General features: G+C 41.0%; 1 protein-coding gene and 1 pseudogene across 3 annotated transcripts in view; one reads left to right on the top strand and one right to left on the bottom strand.

The window, feature by feature from the left end:
* The window catches only part of ANKRD45 (ankyrin repeat domain 45), a 51,948-nt gene that overhangs the window by 4,515 nt on the left and 36,665 nt on the right, over positions 1-10,768 (bottom strand). The gene's annotated exons all lie outside the window — the stretch shown is intronic.
* Positions 8,255-9,307, top strand: LOC102390895 (annotated as a pseudogene).

Genomic DNA, 10,768 nt, shown 5'->3' with positions numbered 1-10,768 from the left:
GTATTACTCTTCCTAATTGAGCCATTTGAGTAAACTGCTTAACCTCACATGTCTGCACTTTCTTCGCTGTAAAACAAAGGGGTCGTTTCAGAGGTTCCATCAAGATCTAATATGAAGGTGTAAGATACTGAGGTGCTCGGAGGGGATACAGAGGACCTGGGTAAAGAGGCGATATTTAAAATTCAAATATAGTATATTTACAATGTTGTGTTAATTTCTGCCATACAGCAAACTGATTCAGTGTGTGTCTGTGTATGTAAACAACTTTTTCATATTCTTTCCCATTATGGTTTCTTACAGACTATAATTCCCTCTGCTATATAATAGGACCTTGTTGTTTATCCATACTATGTATAATAGTTTATATCTGCTAATTCCAAACTCCCAATTCATCCCTTCCCAAACCCCCTCCCCTACCTTGACAGACACAAGTCTGTTCTCTATGTCTGTGAGTCTGTTTCTGTTCCGTAGATAAATCCATTTGTGTCATATTTTAGATTCCACATATAAGTGGTATCATCATGGTATTTATCTTTTTCTTACTTCACTTAGTACGATAATCTCTAGGTCCATCCATGATGCTGTAAATGGGATTATTTCATTCCTTCTCATGGCTGAGTAGCATCCCATTGTGTGTGTGTGTGTGTCACATCTTTATCCATTTATCTGTCAATAAACATTTAGGTTGTTTTCATATCTTGGCTATTGTAAATACACTGCTATGAAAATAGGGGTGCAAGTATCTTTTTGAATTATAATTTTTTCTGAATGTATGCCCAGAAGTGAAACTGCTGGATCATATGGCAACCCTATTTTTAGTTTTTCGAGGAACCTACATGCTGTTTTCCATAGTGGCTGCATCAATTTACATTCCTACAACAGTACAGGAGGACTTCCTTTTCTCTGCTCCCTCTCTGGCATTTCTTTCTTTGTAGACCTTTTATGATGGCCACTCTGACCAGTGTGAGGTGATACCTCATAGTTTTGATTTGCATTTCTCTAATAATTAGTGATGATACACATCTTTTCATGTATCTATTAGCCATCCATATGTCTTCATTGGAAAAATGTTTATTTAGGTCTTCTGCCTATATTTTGATTGGGTTGTTTGCTTTTTTTGGTGTATGATCTTTTTTATGTGTTGCTGGATTCAGTTTGCTAGTATTCAGTTGAGAATATTTGCATCTAATTTGTCAAAAACATTGGCCTATAATTTTCTTTTTTGGTGGTATCTTTGTATACTTTTGGTATCTGGGTAATAGCAGCTTCATAAAATGTCTTTGGGAGTGTTCCCTTCTTTTCACTCTTTTGGAAGAGTTTGAGAAGGATTCATGTAAGTTCTTCTTTGTATGTTTCATAGAATTTTCCTGTGAAGCCATCTGGTCCTGACTTTTGTTTGTAGAGAGCTTTTTATTACAAATTGTATTTCACTTTAGAGATTGGTCTGTTAAAATTACCTATATCTTCTTGATTCAATTTTGGTATGCTATATGTTTCTAGAAATGTCTTCTTTTTTTCTAAGTTGTCCCATTTGTTGGCATATAATTGTTTACAGTATTCTTTCATAGGTTTTTGTGTTTCTGCAGTATCAGTTGTGATTTCTCCTCTTTCATTCCTGATTTTGTTTTGTTTTTGTTTTTGTTTTTTTTTAGATCATCTCTCTTTTCTTCTTGGTGAGTCTGGCTAGAGGATTGTTAATTTTGTTTACTTTTTTCAAAGAACCACTCTTGACTTTATTGATTTTCTATTGCTTTTTAAATTTATATCTTCTTATTTCCTCTCTGATCTATATTATTTCCTTCCTTCCGCTGACTTTAGGTTTTGCTTGTTCTTTTTCTGTTTTAAATGGTTCAGTTCAGTCGCTCAGTCGTGTCCGACTCTTTGTGACCCCATGAATCACAGCACTCCAGGCCTCCCTGTCCATCACCAACTCCCAGAGTTCACTGAGACTCACCTCCATCAAGTCAGTGATGCCATCCAGCCATCTCATCTTCTGTAGTCCCCTTCTCCTCCTGCCCCCAAGCCCTCCCAGCATCAGAGTCTTTTCCAATGAGTCAACTCCGCATCAGGTGGCCAAAGTACTGGAGTTTCAGCTTTAGCATCAGTCCTTCCAAAGAAATCCCAGGGCTGATCTCCTTCAGAATGGACTGGTTGGATCTCCTTGCAGTCCAAGGGACTCTCAAGAGTCTTCTCCAACATCACAGTTCAAAAGCATCAATTCTTCAGTGCTCAGCCTTCTTCACAGTCCAACTCTCACATCCATACATGACCACAGGAAAAACCATAGCCTTGACTAGACAGACCTTTGTTGGCAAAGTAATGTATCTGCTTTTTAATATGCTGTCTAGGTTGGTCATAACTTTCCTTCCAAGGAGTAAGCATCTTTTAACTTCATGGCTGCAGTCACCATCTGCAGTGATTTTGGAGCCCCAAAAAATAAAGTCTGACACTGTTTCCCCATCTATTTCCCATGAAGTGATGGGACCAGATGCCATGATCTTCGTTTTCTGAATGTTGAGCTTTAAGCCAACTTTTTCACTCTCCACTTTCACTTTCATCAAGAGGCTTTTTAATTCCTCTTCACTTTCTGCCATAAGGGTAGTGTCATCTGCATATCTGAGGTTATTGATATTTCTCCTGGCAATCTTGATTCCAGTTTGTGCTTCTTCCAGCCCAGCGTTTTAAGTGGTAGTTTAGTTTATTTATTTCAGATTTTTCTTGTTTCTTGAAGAAGGCCTGTATCACTATGAACTTCCCTCTAAGAACTGCTCTTGCTGAATCCCACAGATTTTATATGGTGGTGTTCTCATAGTCATTTGTCTCAAGGTAGTTTTTTTATTTTCTATTTGATTTCATTGTTGACCCATTCATTTTTTAGTAGCATGTTACTTAGCTCCATGTAATTGATTTTTTTCTTTTCTTTTTCTATGGTTGATTTCTAGTTAATGAAATTGTGGTCAGAAAAGATGCTTGAAATAACTTGTATACTCTTAAATGTATTCAGGCTTGTTTTGTACCCTAGTATGTGGTCAATCCTAGAGTATACTCCATGTGCACTTGAAAAGAATGTGCATTCTGGTTTTTTGTTTGTTTGTTTTTGGATATAATATTCTGGACAAAATCAATTGTCTGTTAGATTTTGGTCTCCCCAGTGGCTCAGCAGTAAAGATTCTACCTGCAATGCAGAAGACACCAGTTTGATCCCTGGATCGGGAAGATACTCTAGAAGAGGACAACCCACTCCAGTATTCTTGCCTGGAGAATCCCATGGACAGAGGAGCCTGGCGAGCTACAGTCCATACAGTTGCGAAGAGTCAGACACGACTGAAGTGACAGCACACATGCACACACAGCATGTTGAGTTTTATCATTTAGGATCTCTGTTGCCTTACTGATTTTCTCCCTGAAACATCTATTCATTGATGTGAGTGAGGTGTTAAAGTCTCCTACTATTGATGTATTGCCATCAATCTCTCCCTTTACATCTATTAGTATTTATGTATTTGGGTGCTTCTATATCAGGTGGATTGTATTGTATTATTTGTATTAGATTGGATTGGATTGGATTGTTTGTATTGGATTGACTGTATTGTATTGTTCCTTTTATAATTATATAGTATCTTCATTTTTATCTTTCTCTATGACCTTTAAAGTCTATTTTGTCAGATATGAGCATTGCTACAACCACTTCCTTGTCATCTCCATTTGCATGAAATATCTTTTTCCATACCTTCACTTTCAATCTATGTGTGTCCTCTGCCCTAAAGTGGGTCTCTCATATGCAACATATTCAGTTTTCAGTCACTCAATCGTGTCCAACTCTTTGCGACCCCATGGACCACAGCACACCAGATCTCCCTGTCCATCACCAACTCCCAGAGTACACCCAAATTCATGTCCATTGAGTCGGTGATGCCATCCAACCATATCATCCTCTGTCGTCCCCTTCTCCTCCTGCCCTCAATCTTTCCCAGCATCAGGGTCTTTTCAAATGAGTCAGCTCCTTGCATCAGGTGGCCAAATACTGGCGTTTTAGCTTCAACATCAGTCCTTCCAATGAACACCCAGGACTGATCGCCTTTAGGATGAGCTGGTTGGATCTTTCCTTTTCTCCTTTGCTTTTTACTTCTCTTCTTTTCACAGCTATTTGTAAGGCCTCCTCAGACAGCCATTTTGCCTTTTTGCATTTCTTTTTCTTGGGGATGGTCTTGATTCCTGTCTCCTGTACAATGTCATGAACCTCCGTCCATAGTTCATCAGGCACTCTGTCTATCAGATCTAGTAGTCCCGGCTGATCCAGGGTATTCGAAGGAGAGACGGCTAGGCGAGGGTCAGGGAATAACTGCTTAATTACACTTTAATTAAGGATACAAAGAGTAATAGAATAAGGATAGCTCAGTGAGGAAATTCAGTGGAGAAAAGCGGCTGAAATAAGGATAGCTCAGTAAGAAAATTCAGTGGAGAAAAGAAGCTGAGTGGCTTGGTTTACGCGGAAAATCAATATAACCCGTGACACCAGGTTAGCTCTGACCACGGAGGCCGCAGGCGCCCTCTCGAATAGCGGAAGGTGCCCCACCTTAGACACCTTCTCGAGTGGGTCTTAGAAGCCCAGGCAAATAAATGGTCGCAGAGGACATCCGCGCTCCAGATGGACGCTCAGCTGGAATTTGGGAGAGAGAGTGACATGGGGAGACCAAGTTTCAGTGAACAAGGCCCGCACTTTATTTTCCAAAGTAGTTTTTATACCTTAAGTTATGCATAGAGGATAATGGGGGAAGGGGTAGAGTCATGCAGCAAGCCAGGCTTTTTTTCCTGTAAACTTATCATATGCAAAAGTTCAGGTGATAGACATCATCTTCTGGCCCGGAGGCCTGTTAACATTTTAAGAAACTTATCTTTCTCTAAAGGTGATTATTCCAAAGTCAGGCGCCAGCCTTCCAAAAAGCATTGAACAAAGCTGCATTTTACATTTCTATACACCCATTATATCAATCAATACACTGCCAAGGACACAGTAGGAGTATGGAGACTTAGCAGCAAACATTGGCCCAACAAGTGAAAAACCCTTCACCAATACATTTTCTAATCAATCTTTTAACTACTCAAAGGAATCTGTGTTTAGGCAGTTTAGAACATCTCCTGCCTCTCACAGTTGGGAGGCTCTGAACAATCACATGTGGCCGGAAAAACCCATTCAGGCAGGCTAGAGGATTTCCAAAGGAGTTTGTAGGTTAAACACTGTCACACCCAGGAATTATTAACTGGAGCTGTGAGCTAACTCTTTTTTCAGAGAGAGGTAGTGGGGGACAGCCCCCCGTAAAGTCAGAGGTGTAGGTGAAAGCACAAAGCAGAAAGTAGGCAGACTCTGGTTTTGGGGGTAGATGCTCGAGAATTTCCAGGGGGACTCCTGAGGCTCGATCCCGCCTTTGCGTATGCCGAGCCTCCTTCCTCATGACCTTTGTCATGGGCGGAGTGCCTCACGCTGGCTCCCGGAAGTGATAGAATTCCAGTTGAGCTATTCCAGATCCTCACTCAATATGCAATGTGCCGGCTCCCAGCAATCTATTTCTCACTTCCACTGTATAATCATAAGGGATTTGATTTAGGTCATACCTGAATGGCCTAGTGGTTTTCCCCACTTCTTCAATGCGACGTATTGTAGGCTCTTATTTTTTTATTCAATCTACCACTGATGTCCTCAGATTGGAGAATTAGTCCATTGACATTTGAGGTAATTATTGATATGTATGTATTTATTGCCACTTTAAACTTTTTTCCTGGTGACTTTTTTTTTTAATTTTATTTTATTTTTAAACTTTACATAATTGTATTAGTTTTGCCAAATATCAAAATGAATCCGCCACAGGTATACATGTGTTCCCCATCCTGAACCCTCCTCCCTCCTCCCTCCCCATTCCATCCCTCCGGGTCATCCCAGTGCACCAGCCCCAAGCATCCAGTATCGTGCATCGAACCTGGACTGGCAACTCGTTTCATACATGATATTTTACATGTTTCAATGCCATTCTCCCAAATAATCCCACCCTCTCCTGCCGGGAGCTGGCATATTGCATATTGAGTGCATATTGCATATTGAGTGCAGCACTTTCCACACAGCATCATCTTTCAGGATCTGGAATAGCTCAACTGGAATTCTATCACTGCTGGGAGCCAGCGTGAGGCACTCCGCCCATGACAAAGGTCATGAGGAAGGAGGCTCAGCATACGCAAAGGCGGGATCGAGCCTCAGGAGTCCCCCTGGAAATTCTCGAGCATCTACCCCCAAAACCAGAGTCTGCCTACTTTCTGCTTTGTGCTTTCACCTACACCTCTGACTTTACGGGGGGCTGTCTCCCACTACCTCTCTCTGAAAAAAGAGTTAGCTTACAGCTCCAGTTAATAATTCTTGGATGTGACAGTGTTTCAACCTACAAACTCCTTTGGAAATCCTCTAGCCTGCCTGAATGGGTTTTTCCGGCCACATGTGATTGTTCAGAGCCTCCCAACTGTGAGAGGCAGGAGATGTTCTAAACTGCCTAAACACAGATTCCTTTGAGTAGTTAAAAGATTGATTAGAAATTGTATTGGTGAAGGGTTTTTCACTTGTTGGGCCAATGTTTGCTGCTAAGTCTCCATACTCCTTACCTACTGTGTCCTTGGCAGTGTATTGATTGATATAATGGGTGTATAGAAATGTAAAATGCAGCTTTGTCCAATGCTTTTTTGGAGGCTGGTGCCTGACTTTGGAATAATCACCTTTAGAGAAAAATAAGTTTCTTAAAATGTTAACAGGCCTCCGGGCCAGAAGATGATGTCAATCACCTGAACTTTTGCATATGATAAGTTTGCAGGAAGAAAGCCTGGCTTGCTGCATGACTCTACCCCTTCCCCCATTATCCTCTATGCATACCTTAAGGTATAAAAACTACTTTGGAAAATAAAGTGCGGGCCTTGTTCACTGAAACTTGGTCTCCCCATGTCACTCTCTCTCCCAAATTCCAGCTGAGTGTCCATCTGGAGCGCGGATGTCCTCTGCGACCATTTATTTGCCTGGGCTTCTAAGACCCACTCGAGAAGGTGTCTAAGGTGGGGCACCTTCCGCTATTCGAGAGGGCGCCTGCGGCCTCCGTGGTCAGAGCTAACCTGGTGTCACGGGTTATATTGATTTTCCGCGTAAACCAAGCCACTCAGCTTCTTTTCTCCACTGAATTTTCCTACTGAGCTATCCTTATTTCAGCCGCTTTTCTCCACTGAATTTCCTCACTGAGCTATCCTTATTCTATTACTCTTTGTATCCTTAATTAAAGTGTAATTAAGCAGTTATTCCCTGACCCTCGCCTAGCCGTCTCTCCTTCGAATACCCTGGATCAGCCGGGGCTGGTCCCCGGCACTCTCCCTCTCCCACAGAGTCCATAAGACTGTTCTATACATCAGTGTCTCTTTTGCTGTCTCGTACACAGGGTTATTGTTACCATCTTTCTAAATTCCATATATATGCGTTAGTATACTGTATTGGTGTTTCTCTTTCTGGCTTACTTCACTCTGTATAATAGGCTCCAGTTTCATCCACCTCATTAGAACTGATTCAAATGTATTCTTTTTAATGGCTGAGTAATACTCCATTGTGTATATGTACCACAGCTTTCTTATCCATTCATCTGCTGATGGACATCTAGGTTGCTTCCATGTCCTGGCTATTATAAACAGTGCTGCGATGAACATTGGGGTACACGTGTCTCTTTCCCTTCTGGTTTCCTCAGTGTGTATGCCCAGCAGTGGGATTGCTGGATCATAAGGCAGTTCTATTTCCAGTTTTTTAAGGAATCTCCACACTGTTCTCCATAGTGGCTGTACTAGTTTGCATTCCCACCAACAGTGTAAGAGGGTTCCCTTTTCTCCACACCCTCTCCAGCATTTATTACTTGTAGACTTTTGGATCGCAGCCATTCTGACTGGTGTGAAATGGTACCTCATAGTGGTTTTGATTTGCATTTCTCTGATAATGAGTGATGTTGAGCATCTTTTCATGTGTTTGTGAGCCATCTGTATGTCTTCTTTGGAGAAATGTCTATTTAGTTCTTTGGCCCATTTTTTGATTGGGTCATTTATTTTTCTGGAGTTGAGCTGTAGGAGTTGCTTGTATATTCTTGAGATTAGTTGTTTGTCAGTTGCTTCATTTGCTATTATCTTCTCCCATTCTGAAGGCTGTCTTTTCACCTTGGTGACTTTGTATTTCTTCTTTGTTCTTTTTCTTTTAGCTTTTCCTTTTGTGGCTTGATTTCTTTTGTATTATTCTTGTGCTCTCTTCTTTTTGGTTTTTGTGAATCTAGTGTATGTTTCTGATTTGTGGTTACCCTGGTTTTCAGTATGTTAACCCCTTCCTACATCTAATTGCTTTAGTGAAAGTGACATCACTCAGTCATGTCCGACTCTTTGTGATCCCATGGACTGTAGCCTACCAGGCTCCTCCATCCATGGGATTTTCCAGGCAAGAGTACTGGCATGGGTTGCCATTTCCTTCTCCAGGGGATCTTCCTGTCCCAGGGATTGAACCCAGGTCTCCTGCATTGCAGACAGATGCTTTACTGTCTGAGCCACCTGGGAAGCCCATTTGCTTTAGACTGGTAGTCAAATAGGTTCAAATACATTCTAAAAAAAAGTATCATTTTCTTACTTTCCTCCCCCACATTTTATGATTTTGATGTTCTATTTTACATCTTCATTTATCCTTTTGCTGTTCATTGCGGTTATCACTTTCATAGAAAAAAATTTATTGCATTTTTAAAAATCTGTGTACTGCTCTCTTCCTCAGCTATGCATACAGAAGTGGCAGCCATCTCCTACTTGGCATCATGGCTGCCCCCAGGCCCCTTGTGAAGTTCAAGATCTTCAAAAAGAGGCCAAGAAGTTCATCCGACACCAGTCAGATCAATATGTCAAAATTAAGTGGAACTGGCAGAAACCCAGAAACACTGACAACAGGGTGTATGGGAGATTCAAGGGCCACATCTTGATGCCTAATACTGGTTACAGGAGCAACAAGAAACCAGGGCACATGTTGCCCAGGAGACTCTGGAAGCTCCTGGACACAACATCGAAGAGTTTGAAGTGCTGCTGATGTGAAACAAATCTTAACTATGCTGAGATTGCTCACATCTCCTCCAAGAACTGAAAAGACTGAAAAGCCATTGTGGAAAGAGCAGTCCAGCTGGTTATTAGAGTCAGCAATCCCAACATCAGGCTATGCAGCAAATAAAATGAAGAGACAGCTCATGTACACATTGTGTTTGTGTTAATAAAACCATGAAACTCATCAAAAAAAATCTGTTACTGACTCATTTAATTTATTTCCACCTGTGATTGGCTCTTTCCTATAGATTCTTGCTTCTTTTCTATTTAGAGACAATCTTTCAATATTTCCTTCAGAACAGGTTTGGTGTTGCTCTATTGTTTTACCTTTTACTTGTCTGAGAAACTCTTGATCTCTCCTTCTATTTTAAATGATAATCTTGGTGCGTAGAGTATCCTAGATTGCAAATTTTTCCTTTTAGGACTTTCAGTATATTTTGCTACTCCTTTCTGGCCTGCAACATTTCTGTAGAGAAATCAGCTAATAGCTTTATGGAGGTTCCCTTGTAAATAACTCAAGAGTTGGACATGACTTAGCGACTAAACCACCACTTTTCTCTTACTGCCTTTAGAACCCTCTCTTTATTTTTAACTTTTGCCATTTTAATTATGTTTTGGTCTGTTTGAATTCATCTTGTTTGGTACCCTCTGTGCTTCCTGTACCTGGATATCTGTTTCTTTCTTTAGATTTGGGAAGTTTTCAGCCATAACTTTTTAAAATACATTTTCATTCCCCTTTTTCTTCTGATTCTGGGACCTCTATTATGTGTAGGTTGGCACACTTTATCACTGACTTAATGGACAAGAATCTGAGCAAACTCTGGGAGATAGTAAAGGACAGGGAAGCCTGGCGTGCTGCAGTCTATAGGGTAACAAAGGGTCGGACATAACTTAGTGACTGAACAACAAAATAATATAAAGATCTTTTTATATTGCTTTCATTTTTTTTTTAATTTTTCTTTCTGTCTGCTCTTCTGACTGGGTGAAAGTATTTAAGTCGCTCAGTCATGTGTGACTCTTTGTGACCCCATGGACTACACAGTTCATGGAATTCTCTAGGCCAGAATACTGGAGTAGGTAGCCTTTCCCTTCTCCAGGGAATCTTCCCAACTCATGAATCGAACCCAGGTCTCCTGCATTGCAGGTGGATTCTTAACCAGCAGAGCCACAAGGGAAGCCCAAGAATACTGGAGTGGGTAGCATATCCCTTCTCCAGCGGATGTTCCCAATCCAGGAATCAAACTGGGAAATTTCTGACTGGGAGATTTCCATTATTTTAACTTGCAGATCACTTATTCATTCTTCTACATTATCAATCTGCTACATATTGCCTTACATTCAGTTTTTATCTCAGCAAATGAATTTTCTAATTTTTCTTGGTTCCTTTTTATAGTTTCTAGTTCTTTTTTTACAGTAATCTGCATGACTGAGCAACTTCACTTTCACTTTTCACTTTCATGCATTGGAGAAGGAAATGGCAACCCACTCCAGTATTCTTGTCTGGAGAATCCCAGGGACGGGGGAACCTGGTGGGCGGCCGTCTCTGGGGTCGCACAGAGTCGGACACGACTGAAGCGACTTAGCAGCAGCAGCAGCAGCATTTCTAATGAAAGCCCTGTTTAATTCATTCAGCATTTTC

The sequence above is a fragment of the Bubalus bubalis genome, chromosome 5, assembly GCF_019923935.1.
Source record: "Bubalus bubalis isolate 160015118507 breed Murrah chromosome 5, NDDB_SH_1, whole genome shotgun sequence".
Lineage (NCBI taxonomy): Eukaryota > Metazoa > Chordata > Mammalia > Artiodactyla > Bovidae > Bubalus > Bubalus bubalis.
Note: the sequence above shows the minus strand (reverse complement) of the source record. Positions and strands in the feature narration are given on the sequence as shown.